General features: G+C 38.4%; 1 pseudogene; it reads right to left on the bottom strand.

Annotated features, from left to right (window-relative positions):
- Positions 1 to 16,053: 16,053 nt before the first annotated feature.
- Positions 16,054 to 17,166, bottom strand: LOC114630927 (annotated as a pseudogene).
- Between the last annotated feature and the right edge of the window lie 9,053 nt (positions 17,167 to 26,219).

The raw sequence follows: 26,219 nt of genomic DNA, 5'->3' as shown, positions 1-26,219 counted from the left end.
AATAGAATATACCTCAATATCAAGAAATCAAAGAACTTTATTTTAAAAATGGAATATAGGTCTAAATAGAGAATTCTCAATTGAACACTCAAATGGCTGAAAACACTTCAAAATTGTTCAGTGTATTTACTCAGAGAAATGCAAATCAAAACTAATTTGTGATTTCATCATACACAAGTCAGAATGGCTAAGATCAATAAAACAAGTGACAGCTCAAGTTGGAGAAAATGTAGCCCAAGGAGAGCTGTGGGGCAATGTGAGCTATGAGAAAAGGCCAGAAAGCTTGGTAGAAAGCTCTGGAAGCCCCTGAAACCTTGGTCTGAAGAAGGCCAGTAGGACAGGAGGCCGCTTTGAACTTTACCAAAGTCATCTGGCCCTCTTAGCTTCCTCCGCTCCCCACAGCTCCTCCCACAGAGAGGTCCATGGCCTTTGATCACGTAGGAATAGCACCTTCATGCAAATAAGGCATTCCCAAGCTCTCAAATCAAGCCAGTAGGGGTTACCTGCTCTCCCCCAAAAAACTGCATATATTACTCAAAGCTCAAAAGTAAAGTAGATGTGAGATCTTTCCCGCTGTCGGAGACCTTTATAGCGGTTCCTCCCCAGCAAAAGAGCTGTAATACTTGCCCACCTTTGGGAGTCTGCTCCCCTCCCAGCCATCCGAGGCTGCTATAACTGGTTGGAGAGGCTACGTTGGCCCTGCCCCGCTGGCGGTCTGCACTGCTGAGTCCCGCTGGGAAGTGCCGCACCCCCGCCCACTCCTTCCCGCACCCTGCACGGCTGCAGCCACGGTTTCCTGGATGGCCTTGGAGCCCAAGCCCCACTGCCGCCCGCAACCTGCTTGCGAAATTGGACCCACAGAGAACAGTCATTCCACTCATGGGATTCATATTGTATGCAAATTCATACAATCCCTATGAAAAACATTGTGGTGATTCCTCAGGAAGATGGGGCTCATTCCATTGCAAGACCCAAATACACCACTCCTGGGCATATAGCTGAAGGTCCCTCTATCCTACAAAGATAATTCCCAAGCTATGTTCATTGTGGCTTTACTCATAACAATCAAACTGGAAACAAGCTAAGTGTCCCTCATCAGAATAGTGCTAATAATGGTTAAAGAAAATGTGATACATTAACAATATAGAATATTACTCAATCATTAAAAAAATGAAAATATGAAATTTGCAGGGAAATAGAAACACACACATATACCTATATACACTGCAACAGAAGCAACTAATTGAGCTACTCAATCCACTTCCAAGTAGCTTCTTGTGTGTTTTTATAAAAGAGATAAAGAACATCTTTTGTGACCTTCACAAGAGTCAAAACTGAGGTCCTGGCATCATATTCATTTCAGGAAATGTCCCCATGTCATTTCTTCAAAAATTAGTTTTAAGATACAGTGATTTATTCATGTAGCAATGGTAGATATTTATATAATTTTCATTTTATCACCTCAAAAATAAAGCCATAGGGAAAAAATTGGAAAATCTGAAAAACTAATAATTTTGAGCTAGTTTTGTTCTTTAATGTTCCGTATTTCTGAGACTTATAGGAAATGGCTATTATAATTGCTTACATTTTGGTGTATTTGAAATACTTTCAGCAAAAGAAATTATTCTCACAAGGACATTATTTTAAAATTTGTACTCTAAGTACTCATATATTTTCCTAGATGTATTCAATTTTGTCGAGTACAGAACAAAATAAAGAGAAAATGGAACCACTTTGGTTAAAATAAAAAATTACATATACCTAGAATTTTCTTCTGTGAAATGACTAACTAGAGACTCTCAAGGAAAATGAAGAAAATATTATGGTCTCTTTGATCATAGATGGTAGGCATGAGGCTTTGTCATAGCTATCCAGATCAGCCAGACTCACCATGCCTTTCTCATCTGATTTGAACGAAGGTAGCTGTTTACTCTTCACTGCAGCGACTTTATGACACAATTTATTAATGTTTTCATTTTAGACATAAAAACTGTTATCTCTTATCTTTCATGTTTACTCACAACTGTCAGGTTTTTTTTCCTTTAAATTCGTATAATATCTTGGACTTTTATCCTGAATGGAGATCTCAATTTTAAAAAGTAATTGCTTGTTTGACATATCATTAATTGCATGAATCACCAAAACTACTTCAAACAAGGCAGATAAAAACACTGATCATATTTCCATTTCTGTTGTTCACCTTGAAGGTAATCAACAGAAACAAAACATACTCCATCCTACTAACTCTATTTGAAAGGCAAGTTTATTAATCTCCAAGGCTATAAGCTATCAGTTCAAAACTAAGTGGATCTATTATTATTTATTAAGGTTCATTTACATGATTACCAGAATGACTTCAATAGGATCCTATGCTTCAATATTTCAGAAGCAATCCGAATAATTCTACTCCTTTCATTACTATGACACTTCACATAAATTAAGATCATTTAAAATATGCATTTGTAAAAGCAATTGAGTACATATATGGTAGGTAGTGAAATCTCAGCTTTAGCTTCCTAGAAAACACAAGGTAGGATTGGGTCAGCTATACTCAGTCATAGCTGTTAGCCTTTTAAATATAGATCTTGCTAAGAGCATTTTGGAAATAACTATTCAGGACCATTCATTTTGTTAAATGGGGGCAACAAATGGTAATTGTAGATGCTACCTACAAACACTTGTGTTTAACACTTTATTGAGAATACCCCAGCCTGATTACCCTTCAGTAATTTGCTCCATTCTTGCTGGCTTCTTGTGGGTTTTTTTTTCCTGCCTCCCCGCCCCAATCCAGTTAAATTCATGGTAGCAAATTCAGCCTGCGACACATTTCTTGTTTTTCTGTGCTGCTCTTTGAAGTATGTTGTTTTTGTTTGAGACAGAGCAAGCATCTATTTTTAACAAAAGACTGAGTTTACAGCATCATTATTCAAAAAAGCACCAAGCAGGCAACCTCTAATCTTCTTTTGTGACATGTAGAGATTTCCTAGGTTTTACTTCAAGGAACAAGGTCATTGTGACCTTCAAACCTATCTATAGACTTGTATGTAGCTATAGTCAATACAGAATTCAAGTTGAGTTTTCCTGAAAAATGCATTTTGAAAGAAGACATTTCTAGAGATTATAGATGGCTCAAAAGCAATTTAATACTGGGTACACTTGGGGTGCTGTCTGATTCATGAATAATGAGAACATTTATGTGTTCACTTGATATATGGTATTCATACAGAACTCATGGAATATTTTCTATGAAGATGGTGTCAGCTGCACTGGTTATGTATGGGCAGCTGGCCACAAAGTGTTCAGAGTTTAAATTTATGTGAAATAAGGCTAATTCTCTTTTCTTTTAAGTGGAAATATGTTAGTTTACTTGAGACGTGGATAAAAATAAATACTTGTCAATGTTACATATTAATATACAGATATCTTTGTAAATTAGAAATGAAATTATACTATAATTGTGTGAAAATACTCATAACCAACATTTAGCAAAGTCAGACATTATTTTATTTTTTAAAAATTATTGGACATATTTAGTATTGTCCAAAGTTGTTTGATAATTTGAATGATTTTGAGCCAGTTTACAATAAAAGGAAGTTAATCTCTATACCATAATTATTTAAATCTCCAGAAAATGACAAAACAAGACATATTCAATTCATGATATATTACAAGATTCCACTGCATCCAAATTCCATAAAAATTTGTCTAGTCTCAGTGCATTCATATTTCCCAATTCATTTATATATTATGCTTCATTTTTACATTTATTTACATTTGATTGTTCTTTAATATTCTTATATACCAGTTACTTGCAAAATATTATATAGCTGGTTTGTTCATGTTTTATTCTGCTTATTTAATTATTTTCCTCTTTTTACATAAAAATAAAATTATTTTATTGTATCAACTTTCAATGCACAGATTGATCTTTGGATACATATTTAACTTTTTTGTTTCTTTATTGACTATTTTATTTATCTACATTTCAGATATCCTCCTTCCCAGGTTCCCTTCCACAAGCCCCCTATTCTCTCCTTCCCCGCTGCCTCTGAGTGTGCTCTACCACCAGCCCACCCACTCCTGCCTCAGAACCCTAGCGTTCCCCTCTCCAGGGTCATCAAGCCTCCAGAGGACAAAGGGGCTCTCCTTCCAGTGATGACAAATAAGGCAATCGTCTGCCACATATCCAGCTGAAGCCATGGGTACCTCTTTTGTACTCTTTGGTTGGTGGTTTAATCCCTTTAACTTTTAAATCCTATAATTAACAATTTCTAAAATATTTATGTTTATTTGTATTATGAAGCTTTAAAATATCTCTTGTTATTTCTTTATAGAATATAATCCACTGATACCAAGTGTGGTCAGTATTCATTGCCATGGAAGACAAGAAATTGTTCTTCTGTCTAGCATGTGCAAAAGGCCAGGTGATCATTCTACAGTACTAGAAAATGACAACAAAAATGACCAAAACATGTCTCCCCATGCAACTATGTTGCTTCACTGAAATCTAGCTATCCACTGTTGCTTTTCTATTCTAACCACTGCTGGTCAAAATTCTAACTTCTATACTTATGAAATCTGAACTTCTGGCTTCTAAATATCGATGAAAACAGTCAGTATTTCCCTTTCCATGCCTGGCTTGTTTCCCTTAACAAAATGATTTTCATTTATCCATCTTGATGCAAAATGACAGAATATCATATTTTATGCCTGAATAGATGTCCAGTTTGTGTGTGTGTGTGTGTGTGTGTGTGCATGCACATGAGAGCATACATGTATGTGGGTGTGTGTGCATGTGTTCCCCCTGCTCTCTCCCCCTCCTCCTTCCCTTCTCCTCCTCCTCCTCCCCCTCCTCCTTCCCTCCTCCTCCTCCTCTTCCTCCTCCTCCTCCTCCTCCTCCTCCTCCTCCTCCTCCTCCTCCATACTGGAAGTTCCCTTACCATTTTTTTGTAGGTCTTCAGATCATAACTGTGTCTATATCTATTTTAGTTTTCTTAAAAATTACTCTTTGCATTATTTTTTAGGAAAATCTCTAACCATGCAACCTGGTTAATTCATATGTTATTCTGACAGAGCTGCGGAGCATGGTTGCCTTTTTACCTCAAAGACTCTTATTTCATGTTGTAAAGGGCCCACATGCATCTTCATGAGCTTATACTAAAGGTGTCTATGGTACTGATGGGGAAATGAAAGCTCCTTGCTTGCCTTCTCTCCCTGAAGGAAGGTTTCATGCTTCCTGGTTTCTTCTTACTGAACAGATGGCACTATATATGCAACGTGCATCAGTTCCTTTCCCACACTGCTACTGAACATTTGGAAAATCTGTGTTTCCTCAGCTATCTCCACTCTGTATTCTGTGAATGAGCATCAACCACTCTTGTAAGGTAACTTCTGTTTTTATCATATTTCATTTCTTGTTTTTTTTTAAGAGAAATATGCCAGATACCTCTACTCAAGTGTTTTCCTGATACTATCTCAATTATTTACTTCTTAGCATGGAAAAGTTTCAAAATTGATATCAGCAATGCATAACCGCATACTCTGTATTTAAGAAGGATGGAATATAGCACATGTTCCTGCAATCTTATTTCTTCACTATTACAAGTTTATTGTAAAAATAAACATGTCTTTTAAAATTATCATTTTTTCCTTTGTTGACAAACCATTTCACTTAAGTTGGATTTCTTGTGTGTTCTCTGCATTTTCTATAGTTTATTTTAGTTTTTAAGGTACTTACATACTTATGTAGCTCATATTTACTATTAACATCTTCTTGTTTCAATGAAAATATCTTGGAAATAGACATTACTGTCTGCTTTGTTTACAAATCAGTACTTACCATCTAAAAGATTTTAGAACACAGGAAATATGCATAAATATTTGTGTGGCGCGCGTGTAGTCGTCTCGCCGGCACGAACGCACACACACACACACACACCAGAATCCTTCCGTATGAACACGTTTATTCCCAAAAACCAAAATGGTGGAAGAAGACGATGGAGACCTGGGAAAGCACTGCTTATAAAGCCTAGAGCGGTGTATTCACCTCTGATTGGCTGCTTACTCGTTGCGCGCCAAACGCCGCGGGATGGGCTTTAACTTTGGCGGGCTTTTACCATGGCACATGTGCAATTTACTTGTTTACTAGGAAGAATTATGGCTGATAGCGCCACCTAGCGATGGCGGACTTTGCCAGCACCCGCCGCGGCTCCCAACATCTGCCCCTTTTTTGTTTTATAGCAGAGGGTGGTAGTTGAGGTCCCTGGGAAGGTTTCGTAACTCCCATATTTGGAGGTCTCACGGCGGGTCTGAGTCTCTATAGAGGGTGGTGCTCAAATGTTTGAGGCTTTACAGGGTGTCTTTACCAGAAGCCTTTGGGTACAGCGGCTCAGGAATCTGTCTATTGGCTATCTCCTTTTGTTTTGTTAAACAGGCACCGGTCAATGTCTCAGTCAATGTCCCCAGGCTAGCTGACGTTTCTCTATGCCCAGCACCAATAGGGCTAACACCAAGGAAAGGCAAGCCACCCTGTCTTAGGCTACGAGGGATATACCCACGCCCGGGTCATTGATACTCGCTAATCCCATCATGGGGTTGGCTTGTCATCAATTCCTCAGTTGTCTTCATGGTGTAAATCTGGCATGTGGCGTCAGCCTAATTCCCATCATTGGGACCAATGGCAGCTGTCCTGGAGGCAAAAAGACGGAGCTGTCTATCTGGCTGTTCTTGGCCTGTCTGGCGTGGTACCAGTTATGACTCAAACTCAAGCCCGATCAAGCAAATTCTATCTTGGGGGAATAAGCGATCAAGGACTAATAGTTTAAGACAGTCTCCCTTACCCTACCAGGTGCAATGGAAACAAGTCCTCTGGGTGCAAGGGCTAAGGGGAACAGAAAGAGATGCAAACACCCATCCCTGTGCAATGGAGTCATCTCCTAGGGGTGCAAGGGCTGTTTGTCTCAAAATTCAGGTACCACAGCTACACAGACAAGGACCAGCCAGGCCAAGACTCCTCACTGACCCAGTATAATGGGCAAGTCCTCTGGGGTGCAACGCTGATGGCCTAACATTTAGCACCACCACTCGTGAGGGGGAGACTGCTCATTTTCGAAGCAGAGAAAGCCACACTGTAGGGAAAGCCCCTAGTTCTATGGCTACAAGCGTCTGGGCAATAATAGCCTTGTCAAGATTTTGTTGAGCTCTGAGTTTGCAAGCCAACCAAAAAATGAACACTAATCCGCAACATAGGGTATACCAAACAGGCCTACTCCCACCCACTTAAAAAAAGGAAAGAAAAAGAAAAGAAAAAGAAAGTTGGAGAAATCCAGGGGGACAGTCCCTCAGTCGGGGACAGATCCACGCGTGTTGAGTTGATGTTCACCACAGCTGCTCTCAATTTTCTGAGTGTCTCACTGAAGTTTTCTGACCAATTTCCTGTAAGATACTGAAACAATTTTCTGGACAGATTAGTTACACGAGTAAAGTTTTTATACTGTACACTGGTGATGTAAAGTGTACCCAGTTTTTTCTCACGTCTCAATTGGGCTAATTGAAAGAGGATATCTAATCTCTCTCTCACTAAATCAAGGCGTTGATTAAGGATCATTAGCCCGCCTTTTAGTTGGGCGCTGGCGGAGGTTTGAAGGTTAACAGTCTCTGTCACCGTGGCTGACAATTAGGGGTAGTGTCCACCTGAACAGAAGTTGACATAGCAATCTCAGTGGCAGTGGCGGTAATGGCACTAACTAATATCGTCGCCACTATGGCTGCAGTTATACCAAAATCTCTTTTTTGTCTAAATAATGACAAAGTGGAAGGAGTCTCCACGGGGATGGGAACCCATCGCGTGACTCTGGCAACCATAGCGCGAGTGAATCTTTCAGAATTTTAACAGTGGGACATCTAGCAGGTTTCATTGGTACAATTCTTAAAGGTGAAATTTGATAAAATAAACAAAAATACTAGGAAACCACAGCTGGAGTTGGGGGGTCATCTTCAGATGTCACGATCGTCACGTCAGTCGCTCTGGTAGCCAAAATGGATTGTCTTCTTCCTGTGCAAAAACATAAACCGCTCCCCTGGCTTTTATTAAAAGAGAATCTGGACTTTTTCATTGTCCGGTCAAGATGTCTTTTTATTTGACCATCTCTTTTGGCCTGTCAGGCTCTAAAATATTGAGGGTAAAAGTGTTTATCTACCCCTCATCAGTTAATTGTCAAGGGGAATTAGGACTTGCATCTCCCTTGAGAATATCTAACAGAGGTTTATGTTCTTTTATGGTAAGCTGAAGATGAGGTTTTAGCCAATTAATATCTGTTAACAACTTTTGAGAATCATTAAAAGTAAACCATTTTTTGTATGGTACTAGAGCAAAGGCTTGTAGAAAAACTCCTTTAGAGAGATCAGCCAATAAAATATACAATGAATAATATATACTGAGAGATTTAAACGCTTTAACCTTTTGTATTAAAGCAACAACAAATTTTTTAAGGTCATTAATCATTCTTTGAGGCAAGCTTTTTTAACGAATGGCTTCATGGGCTCTCAAAAATCACAAGCAATTTCACTTAATGCAAACCTCTCATCTTTACCAGGAGGTAAAGGAACTGTATAGAACAATCTTTTAAATCTATAATAATTTTATATGTATTTACTTGAATGGCAGCTGGAGTAGGCAAGTCAGGCTGTAGTGCCCCATTAGTTTTATAAATCTTAAATTTGAACTTTCTCTGTGTAGCCCTGGCTGTCTTGGAACTCACTCTGTAGACCAGGCCGGCCTCGAACTCAGAAATCTGCCTGCCTCTGTCTCCCAAGAGCTAGGATTAAAGGCGTGCGCCACTGCCGCCCGGCTCTAGTGTTTTCGGATTAAATGAATAACCAACTCTTTTTAGCTGAGTGAAGTATCAGATAAAGCCAAGCTGAAGGCAATCTTGTCCTCTAATAATTGTTAAATAGCCCCAGTATCTATCAATCTTTTAAAACCCTTTTTCTTTTAATTATTAATTTAAGATTAGGTCTCTTGTTATGTTTTTAATCTTGGCCTATATCCTGAGGCCTGGCCCAAGGATTATCTTTTCTGCACCAAGGACAGGTTTGTCAGGTAACCTTGGTCACCTGACTATTGTTCAAGCCTCTGTTCCTGGGAAAGTCACTTTAAAGACTATCTAAATTTTCACATTTAAAACACCCCCCATCTCTATGGCTCTGTCCAAGCTATGGCCAGACCCTGATTGTATGAGGGTGTAATTTCATTGCAAAGACAAGTATCTAAGTCTGTCTTTGTTTGTATGGTCTGAGGGCCGGGTAGGCAGTTTAACCTGATTAACATCACACTGACCTTGTCTTACAAGCCTGTTAAGATCTCAGTCTGTATGTCTTAATTTAAATGTAAATGTTCTTAATCTCTAGTAGGCCAGCACTGTATCACAACTTGTTTTAAATATTTTTATTTAACTCTACCTGCTGTCCTTCTATCACATGGGTGAATCAAAAAAAATTTAAACTCAAGATTACAACTGCCAACTGTAGCCAATGGAATACTGGCAGTTTAACTAAATTTTTAAATTTCTTTTGTAACATTAGAGTATAACCATTAATTTTGAGAAGCAAAAGCAAAACCAATTTAAACAATCTACTTTTTCTAAAATCAACACCAAGTAGACTACCTCTATGTTACAAAGTTTTGCTGTCAATTTTTACATATGAATGCATGAAGCAGCTTTTACTATCTCATTGAAGAGATACTGTTTTAAAATCTTATTCTTTATACACCTGGTTTCTGAATGACTCTAACACTGAGTTAGTTTTACGCCACCTTTCGTTACCAAAGTTGTAAATTTCTAATCACACCCAATAATTTAAGCCAATAGTCTATAACCAAGACATGTAGAACATTTTTATACTTTTAAAACCAATCAGAAACAACAACGAAGTGGCTACATTTTTTATTTTTAGATCAAACAAAATTTCTTGTCTTTCTAGCTGTAATTTTAAGAGAAAAGCACCTTGTCACAGAGATTTTTCTAGGACAAAACGACTCTTAGCTTCCTTATAAAACCCAAAATGCTGCTGGTCTCTTTTAAAAGCAGCTTATGCCAACCTCAATTCCTGAAAAGACTTTTTTAGCTCCCAAAGGTTGGATCAAGCAGTTTTAACGATCTTTCTTTTTGAACACGTAACAAACACAGAACATTTAGACAACGAAACAAAAGGCAAACACAAACACGTGGACATTGGCGCGCCAAGGACAAACAACAAAGAAGGACCTCTAAGAACTACAGAGAATTTCAGGACGTCTCCCGAATTCTCTGCTTCTAGATGAACTCTGAAATAGCCTTTTCATTCTTTTTTGTTGACACAGCTCAGAGAGAGGACACCTGTATTTTTAAAACTCTTTCTCTCTCATATTTAAGATGTAACTTTTCATCTCGTTCATTGGAGATGTAGCTAATTTAACACTTCAATACCCTGCTTTCTAATTCTTTTTAACCCTGCTCTTTCCACCTGAAGCGGCTTTTAGGCTGCAGGCAATGTCTGTTTAGAATTCTCTTGACCTATGTTTCGCTATCACCTCTTAGGCAAAATCGGCACTGGGTCAATATATCATTCACCTAGACTGTCTCCCCCAAACCACTCTTCTTGCAAACACAGCCTCCAATTAACCCTCACTAGCTCAAGCACTCGATCTCGTGGCGGCGGCCGTCCATCCGGCTGGCAACCCCATTCCTCATCTATCTCTTCATCTGAGTCCTCTGACTCGGAGGAAGTTAGCCCCTCCGACTCAGAGCTATCACGTCGTAAAAACCCTGGCTCCTTTACCAGATAAAGAGGTTTCTTTCTGAGGCTTCCTTTTCTCCCGTCTCTCCCAAGAGTGTTCTTCCTCTCATCTCTCATCCCCGTGAATTGGTTCTCGGGGAGGCTTGATTTCCTTAATATGTCTCTTTTCTCTTTTCCTTTCTGAATTTCTAAGCGCTTCCATTCTTTCTCTGTTTCTGACATGCTGACTTGTAATCCATCTACTACTCCCTGGGCCGACACGAAAACCAGAAGGAAGAAAACTAATGCTGCTAGCACCATAGCGAGTTTCTGCCAACTGGTGAGGGAGACGAAATAAATCAAGTCGAAACCTGTCTCTCAGAGAACATTACCTCGTTCTACGGTTCTGGATTCACTCCACGCGTGGAGGGCGAGTGGAGGGTCTTCTTAAACAGTGCCAGCGATGGTAAATTCTCCCGGGTTTCTCGGCACCAACTGTGCGGCACGCATGTAGTCGTCTCGCCGGCACGAACGCGCGCACACACACACACACACACACACACACACACACCAGAATCCTTCCGTATGAACACGTTTATTCCCAAAAACCAAAATGGTGGAAGAAGACGATGGAGACCTGGGAAAGCACTGCTTATAAAGCCTAGAGCGGTGTATTCACCTCTGATTGGCTGCTTACTCGTTGCGCGCCAAACGCCGCGGGATGGGCTTTAACTTTGGCGGGCTTTTACCATGGCACATGCGCAATTTACTTGTTTACTAGGAAGAATTATGGCTGATAGCGCCACCTAGCGATGGCGGACTTTGCCAGCACCCGCCGAGGCTCCCAACAAATATTTGTATAAACATAATGAGACTCAGTGAAGTTTTTGTATAAAAGTTGTCATTAGAAGTACTTCAATTCAACTCTACTTCTCTGTTATGAAAATAAAACTGTAGATACTATTACTTTCTTTAATTTTTATAATATATATTTCCTGTTTATTTTTGAGATTATAAGGTAATTACATTTCTTTTTTCTCTTTCCTCTGTCTAAACACCTGTATAAGCCCTTCCAGATTCTCCTTCAAATCTTCTTTTATATTAATCATTACTTCATGCAAGTATGCATTGTACATACATATATATTCCTAAGCATAGCCTGTTGTGTCCATATATTATTGCTTTTAAGTATTTTCAAAGCTGATACTCCACATTCCCAGCTTTACTTGGTTACTTGTAGTTCTTTATATAGGGTTGAGTCTTTATAGGCTTCTCTCTAGCCAGTGTGGCATGGTTCTTTGTATCATCCTTGATCAGATCAGGTTTGGGCAGCCATGTTGGTGAGGCTTTATGAGTATAGCTCCTGATGTTACTAGGAGATATAATATCACAACACACTTCCTGATTCTCTGGCTTTTTCTATGTTTTTTCTGCTCTGTTCTTTGAGCTGTATGTGTGGAAATGTTTGGTAGATGTATACAATGGGACTGGGTTCCACATTTCTGAATATTGATTTGTTCTGTTCTCACATAATAGTCTCTGTCTGGTGCAAGGAAGTGTTTACTTAATGAGGGGCCTGATTATACATATCTCTGAGGATAAGAGCAAATACTCATAGATTGTTGGCAAGGAATGTACTGGTTTAATAAAATAGTGGTTATAGATTTTCCAGTAAGCCCGATTTTATAAGCAATGAGTAGTTATCTAGGTTCCAGTACCAGACAGGGCCTCATGGTATCTAAACAAGTCTTAAGTTCAATGAGAGTCATTGTTTGGCATCAAGATATATGTGGTTTTACTGCACCCAAAGGATTATCTTTCTACATTGAAGTAGTTCATGGGCATCATAGCAATGCAACATCATCAATTGCCTCTTCTCTGGAAGCTTGCATTGTGCTTTGTGTTACCATTAAAGTTAAACCTCAGGGAAGTGACATTTAGGCTAATTCTAGCTCAGGGAATTCTGGCACATGTTTCCGGAGTGCAGGCTGTCTTGATCTGTAGGGACTTAAATCCAACTCTGGTGGCTAACCCAGGGAAACAACAATAAGCTGTACATTTTTGGGAGCCTCCTGAACAACCTTTACCAACAACTCAGAAGAGGGCTTCTTATTTCTGATTCTTGCAGTTTTGTAAAGTGGTCTTTGGCTATTAGAGAAAATGCTTTCAGGAGCCCATTAAAAATACAACATGTATTTATACACTGAATTCTATACACTGCCTTTTTAAAGGTAAATAATTCACAGAATGATTGCTAGAGGCCTTTTTAGCCATCTGTATTTTTATTTTACCTTTTTCTCCCATGCCTAAGGACCACCCACTTTCCCATCTCCCCTATTAGATCACTTGCACTCTGCTAGTCTCTTTTATCATCCTTCCAACTTCTTCTGTATTTATCTCCCTCTCCCCCTCCCTCTTTTCATTTTTGTTTTATCAGGTCACTTGTATTTTCCAGTCCTGTTACTCTCTTCTCATGCTGTTCTGTGTTTACATCTCTACCCATACCGAAGGAGTAAGCCCCCAACCCATTTTTCTATTCTCCTGATTACATTACTTGAACCCAGCTATTTTCTTTCTCCCCAAGCCCCTTTATCTTGGAAATAGCCCATTTAATTGTTTGTGTTTTAAATTATTATTGATGAGTATGGGTGTTCTGATCTCATGTAAACCTGTTTACCCTCTGTACCTTGTCCAAATGGAAGGTAGAAGAGGACATCATAATCCCTGAAAGGGACAATTGGGTGCTAGGAGTCAATCCTAGTACTGTGAAAAAACAAACATTGCTTACAACTGCTGATCCATCTTTCCAGCCCTACAATTATTTTATAGTGATATTGAAGCTATTTTGCTCTTAATAAATAATATTAAATATTTATGATATTTTTTGCAATGGATTGTTTTTGGTTAAAATAATCACTTACACAATGAATCTTAAAATGCAGTTAATATGTTGATCTTAAGTGTATCTTTTCTTTTGTGTCTCTTGAAATTTTTAAAAATTCAGATTTAATTCTACCTTTTTGAATACTGGAAACCTATGTAAATAATTGTTAGATAACTTGCTGTAAAATTTAAAATGGATAAACCCCATAACCTATATAATTAACAATGTATATTATAAAATATATTTTAAAATATCACAGATTAATATATATTCTGAAGTTCATCTTTCTTCAAGAGAAATAAATTTTATATGCAACAGTGCTTTAATTGACAGGGGGGTTGGGAGTAGAATTAGCAGTACAGCCAATACAAAGCGTAGGATATAATCTTTGTTGCACGTAGAGTAGCAACATAAAGCAGAATGACCAAATCAGGGGTTCCTAAGGTGCAGGGACAAGGCATTGGAGGGATGTAGAGCGATGAGTGCTTAAAGATTCTATATTTTTCTTCTACTGGTGATTTCATGAGTTTCTCTTCTCGTTAGCACACTGTCATACATTTTAAATAAATCTGATTTATTATACATAAATCATTCTTCAGCAAATTTATGATGAATGCCAAAAGTCAATAAAGACATTTTAGATAAATTAAAGTTATGAGAACACATCCCCAAGAGAGGCATATTAAAGAAAACACATGCACACAAGCAAGCATAAAAACTGTACAAAGATAAATAAATTATTTTTTGGAACTTGGAGAAATATAGAGAGAATATCTAAATAAGTAAAAACTGTGTGACTAGTAAACATGGTTTATTTCACTTGGAGCATCCATCAAACTAAATATAAGTTTGCAATGACAGAGAAGTTGTGGGAAAAACAGCTGAGTTTAAATTTTTCCACATTGCTTACATTGTAAAAAATCAAGCCAAAAACGTGCTGTAATTTGAATAGTTGATTATTTAGACAGATTATAGTAATAACTTTACTAAGGACAGAAAATGTTAGGGAAGAAAAAAAATTCTAAGGCAAGAGGTTCTATCACTCTCTCATTGTTTTAAAGAATAAAGAGAAAAAGCATAAACAAACATATAGTAAAACAAAGAGTGATATGAAATACTTTGATTCATATATATATATACATATATATATATATATTTGAAAATAGATATAAAACTAAAATTTTATATTTATTGTCTCAGTGAGATAGTATAAAAGGTATCTCCTAATAACTGAAAATCAGATAAAAAGAGAACAAGAAAAATTCAAAAATCTTATTAGAACACTTGACAGAGAGTAGAATGTGTAGTAGTTTAAAGTTTCTATGTGATTTTAAAAAGTTGATTTCATGCTTTTCAACAAAGTAGGTCTCAATTAATTATAAAGGAAATAATTATAGAATATGTTTTTTAGATATAATAAATTAAGCTATTAATCAAACACAAAATGATAGCAAAAGTGTCATAATCTTAAAATTAAGGAATGTACTTCTAAGTAAGCCATAGATCAAAATGAAATAAAATGGAAATGGTTTTAATTTAGATTAATCATAATGAATCACTATCTGTCTCAAAAAGCTATATAAGAAGATACGTACAGCTTTGATGAACATTTTAGTATTAAAGAAAAGCTAATATTTAATGAGCTATAATTTTACTAAATTGGGAAAAATGTAGGAAATTAAATATCTCAAAATACAATAAGGGAAATATAAAATGAGGCATAAGTTAGTGAAAGAGGAAATTAATATACAGGGACATCTTTAATAAAGTTAAAGTTTAGTACTTAAATGATTTGATCAAAAGGAACTGATCACAAAAAGAGGAAAATGCTTAGATCAATATCAGAGAAGAGATCAGATCTTTCTACATAACACAGGCTCCCCTGTAACTTATTGTGTATGTCAGACTGACCTGGAAACCAAAGAGAGACATTTGCTGCTGCCTTGTGGGTGCTGGTATTAAAGGAATGTGCCATCATAGTCAACTTGACTACCTATTATTTTAAGTTGAACTTTAAAATTATTACTCAGAAATTCACATGGTAATTCAAAAATGATTGAGAGTTATCAATTATCTGTGTAGATTATCTACCAAAAAAATGACAAGTTACTGATGTAAGTTACTGATGTAAAACTGGCATGATGTATTCAATTAATCATATCATAACTGAAGGAAATATAGAAACAGAAAATTTAATTGTAAAACGTAAATATATATACGAATAAGAAGGAAAATATAAACATAGATATTTTGAGTACAATACAAGAATATGAAATAAAATTAGAAATTAGTATAAAATAAACAAGGTAAATGTTGTTCCTTCTCATGAATATAATAACATTTTATCTTGAAAGTACATTACTGAAATTTTAATATTGATTTTTTAAAAGAACACATTTTATCTTCATTACACTTCAGATGCTTCTTTTTAAAGTGTTTAACTGTGAGTAAATTTGTTCAGTCATGTATTCTCTTAAGTTTCTCGGCAAGTCTCCTCGAATACCCACAAGTACCCTAGTTTCACTGGCTGAGATCTGGTAGATGAGAACCGGACTGGGATTGAGCAGAACAAGCTCTGCGAAATTGGCTTTAAACTGTGGTGCATCCTTCATAAGGAAGCCAACGAAGTAGGATGAAATGGAGACTTTACTGGAGATGAGGTTCTTCCTGAACTTGGAGAAGAGACCGTCTGCAAAGACAGTGAGCGGTGCGTGAAGCTCCTTGGTGTCTCCAGTCTCCTTGTCCTTGTACTGCACGCCGATCACAGCGTCATCTTCCTCTAGTAACTGAACTTCTTTAAACTTTACATTGGGCTCTGCCATCGCTGCTTTCCTAAGACTCATGATGAATTTGCCATGGTGGAAAGCAATTCCATTCTGCACTTGATTGTTTTCTGACACTGGGTACGGGATTTGAACTTCAGATTTGCTTTCATGATCATGAACTATGTAGCCGTGTATATGATGGGCATTAAGACCTTCTGATGTATCTCCAAGGCCCAGCTCCTGAAGAACACGGTAGCCACCTGGCTGCAGAAGCTCTCCAACTACTCTGCCAGGCTCTTTTAAATCTCTCTCGATTACTGTCACCTTTCTTCCATCTCTGGAAAGAACCGTTGCCAAGGCAGACCCAAGTACCCCAGATCCCACAATGATCACTTCTGGGTCCGTCACAGAAGACATCGACACTGAGGTAGCTGTTCCTGTTGATGTGGTTTCTGATAGACTGGTTTCTTTTCTGCACCTCTTGGACTCCAGCTGTTCTTTCTTTTCTGATTCAGCTGACTTGGCCCAGAAGAAGCCAATAAGATGCAAAGCAAAGAGAATATCTGAGAAGGCAGTGAACTGGGAGCCGCTCTGATGGCGGCCGAGGAGGCCCCCGTTTCGTTGGCGACAGCAGTAGGAGAGCACCAAGCCCAGAGACAGGAACACCAGCACGCACAGCAGGAGCTCCTTGTTGGCCAGGGTGTCATCCCCGCATTTCTTATAAAAATAGGTGAAGGTAGCAATGTCAAGGAAAGTCCACATGGCTCAAAAAGTTTCTTTGGTGGCACCAGCCAAGGCTGAGGATTTTTGTGTTTTGGGGGTCTTTGGAGGGGGGGTCTTTTTTCCTCGGAAGGTTTTCGGTGATTAAAATGTTGTCCCCAAAATGTAGTTCTCAAAAGGGTCTGGAACACCGGCCGAACTTCTTCCAGTGAATAGTTTCAGGATCACGAGTCAGATGAGATTAGATTTTTTAAATCATTGAGAGTACAAACGTATCTTAAGTTGTCTAGATCTTAAAAAGCAGCATTTAAAGCCTGCCTACTCCAACGGCTCCTGATTACAACACACTTCTTCATTCAGCCAACTGATGGACAGGTAGGTCTCTCTCTACTGGACTGAGGGGTGCGAATGTTGCTGTATACTTCGATGTACGCTCGTTTGGCTTGTAAACGGTCTTTTGTCACCTGCAGCAGGTGCTCGGTAGGAAAGAGTTGGGTGCGTAGAAGGATCTGGGTGCTGGGAAAACTGTCCTTAGCAACACTGCCCCAGCAGCCTCCTCCAACAAAAGTTGGCCACGGAGTCCTGAAGCACAGCGGGAGCCTGGCAACTCAGCCCTCCCTGGAGATACCTCCTCAGCAAGACCTGAAGTCACACAGATACCCACAGATACCTGATCACCTGAAGGAATCTTTTCTGGAGGCCTCTCAGAATTCTCATCTGCAGACTATGCCGGCGAGCTTCCTTCCTCCTTCCTCAGTAAACAAATGAGGTGTCCTTCTTCTAGGAGATGCGTATAACCTGAGGCATCCTCTTACTGGGGGAGGAATGACAGTTGCTTTCAAAGATATCAAACTATGGAGACAGCTCTTAAGAGACATTCCTGACCTTTATGATGATGCTGCTATTTTCCAGGCTAAAAAGTCATTCTTTTGGTCAAGGAAAAGGACCCATTCCTTTGTTGTGAATGTGCTGGCTCACGCCTTGTATGAATTATTTTCTGCTACAGATGATTCCTTGCATCAGCTCCGAAAAGCTTGCTTTCTGTATTTTAAACTTGGTGGAGAGTGTGTGACCGGCCCTGTCGGTCTGCGTTCTATACTGTCTCCTCACCCTCTGCTGTTGATTCGATACTTCTTTTCCGTTGCAGTCTATGCCACATATTTCTGCTTCAAATCAGAGCCGTGGGCTACAAAACCACGGGCCCTTTTCAGTAGTGGTGCTGTACTGTACAAAGCGTGGTCTATAATATTTCCTCTCATCTACTCAGAAATGAAGTATCTAGTTCATTGAAAGGAAAACCACTCAGAAGTCAAGTCCACTGAGACTTGAAGAGGATGTACACAGAACTGTATGACTTCCACAGTGGCCACCAAGCTGTGTATAAGCGTGTAAATATATGCCTTAATTTACAATTGAAAATGAAGGGTCAAATAAGCTAGATGTTTAAAAGAATGATTGTTTCCACATATTATGCTAACATTCAAGTTTTTCTTTTGATTTCAGTATTTGGGGTTCCTCACTGGGACAAGCTAATAAAATGAAGAGTGAACTCTTTTAACGTTCAAAAAAAAATAAAGTGTTTAACTACTAGAAATTAAATTTGTGTATTAATAGTGTTCAATTTGTTGTTTGCATATACGCGTCTTGTCTGCACTGATTAGCTTCAACCAACGAATCTGTAATCTCCATCTCAAACATCTTTCTCAATCTAAGGACAATTCTATTTTAAAATTAGTTCTTAGCTTCCATATATGAGAAGAAATACATACTGATTTTCTTGCTGCATTTGGTTCATTTTGCTTTATATAATTCATCCATTTTACTGAAAATGATAACCTTTTCCCTAGATTATTAACATTTTATATTATATATGTATAATATATATGTGTTCCACCAACATGCACAATGAAGTGAATAAATAAATATATAAATGCATATGCCTTAAGTATTAGATATCTATAATACAATAGATAGATTGGTAGAAATATATAATAGATAGATGATAGCTAGGTTAGATAGATAGATAGGTAGATAGATACATACATAGATAGATAGATAGATAGATAGATAAATAAATAGATACATAGATAGAGTAACTTATTCATTATTTACATGGCATCATCACTTCTCACTAACATTCTAATTAATAGGTTTTTCAGAAGAATGTATTGGTTTTTTATTGCTAATTAAATGTGTTTGTTCAAATCTATTTCGATATTAGCATAAGTATAGATTTTAATATGAACCAAATGGTAATATTTTAATAGTAATTCATTAAATAAGTTAGACATCTTATATTTTACAAGACTTTCAATTTCAATAGTTATCATTAGCATAAACTACATTTGTCAAGGCCTTAGATAATAATAAACATCATCTGATAGTGTACATCTTACATAGTAAATACTAAAAGTATTGATTTTTTTCATTTGATAATAATATATGAACACTGTAGAGATAGAGTAATAATTTGTGAATATTATGTATCCTTTAATGTACACAGTCATTACTCTATGTGATGTTTTTTCAATTCCCTATGTACTCTGTAATTCAGCTGTTTGACAGCTTATATCTGTTTGTTGTAATTACTAAATCCAGAATTAATTTATGTATTAGTTAGAATTTTTCAGAGACAGAATCTATTGAGTTCACAAATAGATAAATGCATATGAGGGGATGCATTGAAGGGCTGATCACATACACAGAGGCTGACAGGTCCTACTACAGACCATCTAGATGTTAGAGGCTGAGATGCTGGCCACATATCTCTTTCCAAAGAGATATTCTCATCCGAGCTTGGAAGCCCATGATAAGATTCTATTTTAAGTCACAAGACAGAGTGTTATGGAGGTGTGAAGAGTATTTGTATGAGTCTTTGTATCCAATGTCTGTAGGCGAGCAAGTTTTGTTGTCTAAAGACAATAGAAGAACTGAGTATTAGCTTAAGGGTAAACAAAATGTAACCATTTCTTTGCTGGTTTTGTTTAGTTGGGGCTTTACTGCACTGAGTACAAGTGCAGTACTCAAGTCTCCCATTCATTTAAACAACTTGTTGGTTTCTTCATAATCAACCTCATGAAGTACACTATGAACTCTTAAAATATTCTTTAATCTGTCAAATTGAACCTTAAAATTACCCATAATTAGTTTAAAAGAAACTGACTTCTGTGTAGGAATTGTAATTCAGGTGAAACAATAATGCTCTTGAAGCTTGAGAACATTTCTTCAAGATCTGAAATCATTCAACATGTAGAATTTAACCTCTCTTATGAGAAGTGATTATCACCATTTCATGATCTCACAAAGTATCAAATATGATTTAATATGCTGTTAGTCAAGTGTTTTAAGATGTTTGCTCTAGGACAAATCACTTTTGAGCAGTATCAATGAGGTTTTTCTCTTTTTATCATTGGTCATTTTATTTATTTCCATTCCAAATGTTTTCCCCTTTCCCAATGATTTCCCCTCCTCAAACTCCTTGTCCCATTCTCCACTTCCCCCTGCTACTCTGAGGGAGCTCACCCAACCACACACTCCAGTCACCTCACTACCTTAGCATTCACCTACTTTGAGACATCCAGTCACCCCAGGAACACGAGCCTCCCATCCCATTGATGCTAGATAAGGCCATCCTCTTCTACATAGCAGCTGGAGCTATGGGTCCCCCTATGTGTACTATTTGATTGGTGGTTTAGATCCTGAGAGGGCTGGGGGGTGGGGTCTGGTTGGTTGATATTTTTGTTCCTCCTATGGGGTTGTAAATCCCTTGAGCACCTTCAGTACTTCCTTTAACTCCTCCATTGGGGTCCTCATACTCAGTCTGATGATTGGCTACAGGCATCCATATTTGTATTGATCAGATTCTGGCAGAATCTCTCAGGGGACAGCCATAACAGGCTCCTGTCAACAAGTGCCTTTTTGGCATCAGCAATAGTGTCTGGATTTGGTTTCTGCAGATGGAATATATCCGTAGGTGGATCAGTCTCTGGATGGCCTTTTCTTCAATCTCTGTTCTCCCCTTTGTCCCTGCATTTCCTTTAGACAGGAGCAAGTCTCTGTTAATATTTTTAGATAAGTGGATGGCTTCATCCCTCTACCAGGGGCAATACTTACAGGTTCTTTCTCCCCTTTGTAAGGAATTTTGGCTAAAGTCATCTCCTTTGGTTTCTGGGAACAGTTTCCTTTTCCTTGCATCCAGGACTTTCTAGTGGCTATCCTCAGTTCCCCTTACCCCACAGCAACATAACTCCATTGAATTTTGTGAACCTCTGAACTTCTCACCCTTCTCCTTCCACACCTGATCCTGTCCACTTTTTCCTCCCCATCCTTCTCCCTCCCAGTTCGTTCTATTCTTCTACCCCCATTGATCATTTTGTCCCCCCTTCTAAGTAAGACTGAAGCATGTACACTTTGGTCTTCCTTTTTCTTGAGCTTCATATGGTCTGTGAGTTGTACCATGAGCTTTGTTCCTAATATTCACTTACAGTGAGTACCAGATGTGTTCTTTAGTATCTGGGTTATCTCACTCAGGATGAGATTTTATAGTTCCATCCATTTGCCTGCAAATTTTATGACGTCATTGTTTTTAATAGTTGAGTAGTACTCTATTGTGTAAATATACAACATTTTCTATATCTATTCCTCTGTTGAGGGACAGCTGGATTGTTTCCAGCTTCTATGTATTATAAATAAGGCTTCTATGAACATAGTGGAACATGTGTCTTTGTTATATGATGGAGCATCTTTTGAGCACATGCCCAGGAGTGATGCAGCTAGGTCTTCATGTAGTACTATGTCCAATTCTCTGAGGAACCACCAGACTGATTTCCACAGTGGTTGTATCAACTTGCAATCCCACCAGCAATGGAGGAGTGTTTCTCTTTCTTTACATCCTCACCAGTATTTCCTGTCACCTGAGTTTTTGATCTTAGCCATTCTGAGTGGTTTGAGGGGGAATCTCAAGGTCTGAAGACTAGAGATGCTGAACATTTCTTTAGATGCTTCTCAGCTATTAAAGATTCCTCAGTTGAGAATTCTTTGTTTAGCTCTGTACCTTATTTTTTAATAGGATTATTTTGTTCTCTGGAGTCTAACTTCTTGAGTTCTTTGTATATATTGGATGTTAGTCCTCTATCAGATATAGGTTTAATAAGATCTTTTCCCAGTCTGTAGGTTGCTGCTTTGTCCTGTTGACAGTGTTCCCTTACAGAAGCTTTTAAATTTTATGAGATTTCAATAGTCTATAGTTGATCTTTAGAGCTTGAGCCACTGGTGTTGTGTTCAGGAAAATTTCCCCTGTGCTGGTGTATTTGAGGGTCTTTTCCCCTTTCTCTTCCATAGATTCAGTGTATCAGGTTCTATGTGGAAGTCTTTGATCCACTTGGACTTGAACTTTGTACAAGGAGATAAGAATGGATCGATTTGCATTATTCTACATGCTGACTGCCACTTGAGCCAGCACCATTTGTTGAATATGCTGTCTTTTTTCCACTGGAAGGTTTTGACTTCTTTGTCAAAGATGAGGTGACCATAGGTGTGTGAGTTTAATTTCAGGTTTTCAATTCCATTGCATTGATCTACCTGTCTGTCCTTGTACCAAAACCATACAACGTAGTTTTTATCACTATTGCTTTCTTGCAGAGCTGGAGGTCCTTCCGGGATGGTGAGTCTTATTGTCCAGAATAGTTTTTGCTATTCTGGGTTTTTTGTTATTCCAGATGAATTTGACAATTGATATTTATTCAAAGGATAAATAGGATGAGACACAAATTAGGGAAACAACACCCTTCACAATAGTCACTAGTAATACAAATTATTTTGGTGTGACTCTAACCAAGCAAGTGAAAAATCTGTATGACAACTCTGAATAAAAAAATTGAAGAAGACATCAGAAAATGAAAAGATCTCCCATGCTCATGGATTGACATGATTAACATAGTAAAAATGGCCATCGTACCAAAAGCAATCTACAGATTCAATGTAATCCCCATCCAAATTCCAACTAATTTCTTCACATGGATAGAAAGTATGTCAGTGATTTTTAAGGTTCCTTGGTGATTTATGGTGAGAATGGTCTCCAAGAAGGAGATGAATCATAAGAAGTTAAGTTGGCACTAAGTGGGTAAATATATTCTTTCTACTCTTTAGAAATCTTCTCATAACCTAAATTATAACACCATCCTCCTCCTTTGCTTTGCTCCATTCAATCTCTCCTGTTATTTCTCCCACTAAATCCTCCCATTCCAATCCACTCTGTCATATTGATAGTCTCATTTTCTTTGAATATTATTGATATATATTCATAAATACCAATAAAGACATAAATACCGTATGCTGAGTCACTTTCATGTAACTTTTTTGCATATTATTTCAGGGCTGACCATTTGTATTAGATAACCAACTGTGGAGCTCATGCTGAGGGGCGGCTTAATTGTTCCCTCTCAAGAGTCATTAGCTGCCTGTATTTGTTTGTATAGTTAAGTATCCATAAGATTTCTCTTCCATGTCAGAAGGTCTATGGGTATTTTCATTTCTAAGGTCTTTCTTAGGTAGATTACACAATCTGTCTTCTAATATACACAGTCTGTTTTCTAAGATACACAGTCTCACAGCCAACTTCCTCATTCTCTAGCTCTTAAAATCAATGCATTTGATGGATCTTTCCTGAAGTGTCCTGAACCTTAGGTGTAGATGCTGTGCTGCAGATGTATTAACTCAGACTGTCATATTGACAATGTGCTGATATCTGCAACATGACTAGTTGTATTTTTCTGTAAAGGTTTCCATAAGCTGTAGAGGTAAGCTTCTTTGATGGAAGTTCACTGCTATAACCACCAGTGGCACTAGGATATATTTTAGAATGCAGTTAGGAATTATGCTATTCTAGCAAAGTGACAGTAGTAGGTTCTCATCTATGACCATGATTTTACTAGTCCTGGGTCATGGCTAGGTTTCTAATATCAAGCACAATTTCAATCTTATTGAGGGGGTGTTATGTTCAGTTAGGCAGCTGCTGGTTACAAGTGTGATGGATTGTATTTGCTTGGCCCAGGGAGTGGCATTATTTGGAGGTGTGGCTTCTTGCAGTGGGTTTGTCACTGTGTGTGGGGGCTTTAAGATGCTCATCCTATCTTCCAGGAAGTCAGTATTCTGCTAGCAGCCTTCAGATGAAGATGTAGAACTCTCAGGTCTTTCTGTATAGCTGCCTAGGTGCAGTCACGCTCCTGCCTTGATAATAATGAACTGAACCTCTGACCTGTAAGCCAGCTCCAATTAAATGTTGTCTTGTCCATGGTGCTTTGCGATGCTTGGTTAGCAGTAAACGCTAACTAAGGCACAAAATGTGAGTGTTACTGTTGTGTCATTTGGGATATCTTGCCATCTTCCAGCCTCCTCCTGAACTCAAGCTTTCATAATACAAAAACAAACAAAAAACCCAAAACAAACAATCAAACAGTCAAAGAAAATAAACAAAAACAACAACAAAATCCCACTATATATAAACAGTTAGTAGAGGGAAACAATAGTCTCGTCCATCTCTGATATCTAATAACTGTAAAAATTGCCAACTTACTCTTCTTTATAGGATAGAACGTAATAGCACTTGCTCAAAAGCTGACAATGTGTTTGCCTAAAGAAGATATCTATGCATTTTTGTGCTAGTTTTGAATACCTTTAGAGTTTTTCATTGGATGTTTTATTTACACTTCAGATGTGATCCCCTTTCCCCATTTCCCTCCCACTCATAAACCCCTATCAAATCCCCCCTCCTCCTGCTTCTATGGGGATGTGCCCTCATCCACCTGCCCACTCCGACCTCCTCACCCATGAATTATCCCTCACTGGGTCATCCAGCCTTCACAGGACCAAGGACTTCCTCTCCCACCTATGTCTGACAAGGCCCACTTCCTCTACATATACAGCTGGAGCCATGGGTCCCTCCCTATGTGCTTCCAGGCTGGTGGTTTAGACCTTGGGAGCTATGGTCGGTTGGTATTGTTGTTCTCCCCATGGGGCCACAAACTCTTTAAGCTCCTTCAGTTTTCTCTCTCACTCCTCCATTGGGAACCCCATGATCAGTTCAATGGTAAGCTGTGAGCATCCACCTCTGTATATGTCAGGTTGTGGCAGACCTCTAAAAAGACAGCTATATCAGGCTCCTGTCAACAAGCACTTCCCAGCATCCACATCAGGGTCTGTCTTTGGTGACTGCACAAGGGATGAATACCCAGGTGGTGCAGACTCCAGACAGCCCCTCATTCAGTTTCTGTCCAATTCTTTGTCTCCATGTTTGCTCCCATAAGTACTTTGTTACTCCTTCTAAGAAGGACCAAAGCACCCTCGTTTTGGTCTTCCTTCTTCATGAGCTTCATGTGGTCTGTGAGTTGTATCTTGGGTATTGTGAGCTTTTGAGCTAATATCCAATTATCAGTGAGTGCATACCATGTGTGTTCTTTTGTGATTTGGTTACCTCACTCAGGATATTTTCTAGTTCCATCCATGTGCAAAAACTACAAAATATAACCCTCTTGTGGATTAATCTCTTTTCCAAAAACTCACCATTTTCTTTAACCTTCATTTAGTGAAGATTATCACAGCAAAATTTGGATATGTTCTCAATGTGTACACACACACATACAGACACATACATTTTTTTAGAGATTTTAGGAATGAAATTGGAAAGTATGAGGTTGTGACTTGAGCTTTTGCACAAAGATCTTAGGCACTGACTCAGGTATGGAGATAATAGTATATGTTTTCAATAATGAACTTAAAATGTTGGTCTTTGAAAGGCACTTTAAACCCTTCCAGTCTGTGCCTGCACCTGGAGCAGCCCTAAGGCTGTGGGGCTGTATAAGGGTATTCTGGTTCATGGCTGGGCATGGGCTTAGAACCCCAAGACTCTGGCAGGCATTTGGCCGTGCCCCCAGAATCCAGAGTCCTGACACACAGTCTCGTCTCCATAAACATACATTGTTCAGTAATGTAGGCCCTCCCAAAGTGCACAGTTAGAGGGCATGACTAGATGCCTCAGGCCCTAGGGATTTACATACTAATAAAGGTCAGAGGGCAGAGCAAATGAAGCATGCCTCCCC

Source organism: Grammomys surdaster, unplaced genomic scaffold (assembly GCF_004785775.1).
Source record: "Grammomys surdaster isolate TR1022 unplaced genomic scaffold, NIH_TR_1.0 348, whole genome shotgun sequence".
NCBI classification, from domain to species: Eukaryota; Metazoa; Chordata; class Mammalia; order Rodentia; family Muridae; genus Grammomys; species Grammomys surdaster.
The sequence above is the reverse complement of the archived record's forward strand: the minus strand, read 5'-3'. Positions and strand labels throughout refer to the sequence as shown.